Here is a 2,898-nt window from a genome sequence, read left to right as displayed (position 1 = left end):
CTCATAAACGTTTGATGGGATTCATGTCGGGCGATCTGGATGGCCAAATCATTCGCTCAAATCGTTATCTCCAAACCAGTCGCGAAAAGCTGTGACCCGATGACATGCCACGTTGTCATCCATAAAAATTCCATTATATTTGGGAACATGAAGACCACGAATGGCTGCAAATGGTCTCCAAGCATCAGAAAATAACCATTTCCAGTCAATAATCGGTTCACTCCATGTAAACACAGCCCACATCGTTATGGAGCCCCACCAGCTAGCACAGTGCCTTGTTCACAACTTGGGTCCATGCCTTCGAGGGGTCTGCACGGCACTCACTCTGCCATCAGCTCTCACCAACTGAAATCGGGACTCGTCTGACCAGGCCACCTTTATTAGTCGTTTAGGGTCGAATCGATATGACCGCGAGCATTGGATAGATGCCGCAGAGCGCTGTCGTGCTTTTATTAAAGGCAATCGAGTCGATCGTCTGCTGCCATAACACCTTAATGCAACAAATCTGCAGCACTGTCCTAACTGATACGTTTGTCGTACGTCTCACATAGATTTCAGCTGTTGCTTTACTCAGTGTTGCTTGTCTGGTAGCACTGACAACTCTATGCAAACGCCGCTGCCTTTGGTCGTTAAGTGAAGGCCGTCGGCCACTGTTTTGTCCGTGGTAAGAGGTAATACCTGAAATTTGGTATTCTCGGCCCACTTTTGACACTGTGAATCTCGGAACATTTAATTCTCTTAATATATCCGAAACGGAATGTCCCACGCGTCTAGCTCTAACTATCATTCTGCGTTAAAAGTCTGTGCGGCCATAATCGTGTCGGAAACCTTTTCACATGAATCACCTGAGTACAAATGAGAGCTCCGTCATTGTATTCCCCTTCTACGCCTTGTGTAAGAGATTCTATCACCATCTGTAATCGTGCTTGTCGCTGTCACATGACTTTTGTAAGCAGTGTAATGTGGCTTGACATGTACTCGTATATCCTGTAGCATGGCGCATCCACCCCCGATTTATTTGAATGCTCAGCTAGCTTCTGATATGCAGACGGTTGATTTTTGTGATTGTGAGGACTGTGGAGCTTCCCTGGGACATGCTGAAATAATCGAAAGAATGAGACAATCGATACTATTGCGGATACTCCAGATTCTACTTCGAGCAACTGCGTTAAGGTTGGCAGTACTGTGGCTGTGATGGCGTCCTATGCGATGCTGGGCAACAAAGGCTGATGAACGTATTCGCCTCTTCACCTGGCGGGAAGAATACCTTGAAGCTGGTTCGTCGGTTTCCATTGTAAATGTACGTAAATATTTGTCATGCCATCGTACACAACATTATGAAGGGACCCTTACTGTTACATTCACAAAAAGAGCTCGGGAAAAGTGACATAACGCCAGTTTTCCATGCCTAATCTTGCTCTTGTGGTTTTTCCGTGAGATGTGAGGTAGTATAGTCAGATCGCCTCGAGTATTAATTACTTAATATTACCTAATGCTGTTTCTATAAAATAACCGTCTTTCATCTGTACATCTCCGTGCCATATTCCTATGGTACTCCATAACAATGTGAAACTGGCTGAACCGATTGATTACTAATCTAACTACAAGCCTCAGCGTTACTTCGAGATCCCCCACTGAGGCAATCTAATGAGGTTCTCTAACACTCTAGCAGAACCCAAAACATGCCATACCGGTGTCTTGCAAATGATTTTTCTTGCACCTGCACTACACTTTTCAACAAATCTTCCTAAAATTTTAAATGTTTCATTTTGCCTTTCTTCAGTTGATTTTATTCTTTTCAACGTTTAAAATAGCCTCTTCTTTATTTATTTTTATCTATTTATTTAACCTGATCAGATTAGGTCCATCAGGCCCTCTCTTATATCGGACCAGTGTTCCACTCATGCAGCATTTTACACATCATAGTTACGTCATGACAGTAGTTTAAATAAGAAAAATAGATTAATCTAGTGACAATATGGATAAAGAGTAATGACTAAGACCTAATAGAATAATTACTGGCAGTATTTTTACAACAGCTGCTATACATAAAAATTATGATAAAAGCAGTAATAGTAACAGTAAAAGAAAAAATTGTATAGTGATGGTAAACATGAGAAAAACTGTCAATACTAATGAAGATATGTGCAAATGTACATTAATATATTGGTGTATAAAGTAGATGTTTACTGGTATAGCGAGTTTTGGGAAAAGGAGATTTAAGGAGGCCGTATCAGTTAAGAAAAAACTGGGAACTTAGGAAGATCTAGTAGGAAAGAAGGAAGTAATGGGGTGAAGTGCATTCATGTACAGAGGAAGGCATTACTGTTACTTAAGCAGATACGTCATTAACTGTTTTTTGAAGCCGGACATGCTTTTACGTTCTCTAATATAACGAGGGATGTTATTCCAGAATCGGGTTCCTGCTACTGCAAAGGACTTCGAGAAGGTCACTGAGCGATGTAGTGGAACTACTACTACTACTACTACTACTACTACTACGTGATCAGGCCCAGTGGACAGCACGTATCTACAAGTTTCCTCCTACACTGTATTCTGTCCATTGCTGCTATCCGCCATTCGTTCACATCTATTGACACTTGGTTTAAATCTTCGTGGAGTCCATCCCTCCAACGCTTCTTGGGTCTCCCTGGCGGTCTCTTTCCTGTAGGTGTGAAATCCAGGAGCTTCCGAGGCCATCTGTGATCCTCCATCCGGGCCACATGGCCGGCCCACTGCATTCGTTTGGCCTTGACAGTTCCTGCTATGTTGGGCTGATGGTATAGTTCCTCAAGCTCTTGGTTGTTTCTGATCCGATGTAATGGAACAGAGAGGATTTTATTATGATGGGAAAGTGTGTTTCTATCATGTTGTTCCGATATAAGCGTTAAGGACGAG

Source organism: Schistocerca piceifrons, chromosome X (assembly GCF_021461385.2).
Source record: "Schistocerca piceifrons isolate TAMUIC-IGC-003096 chromosome X, iqSchPice1.1, whole genome shotgun sequence".
NCBI lineage: Eukaryota > Metazoa > Arthropoda > Insecta > Orthoptera > Acrididae > Schistocerca > Schistocerca piceifrons.
The sequence above is the reverse complement of the archived record's forward strand: the minus strand, read 5'-3'. Positions refer to the sequence as shown.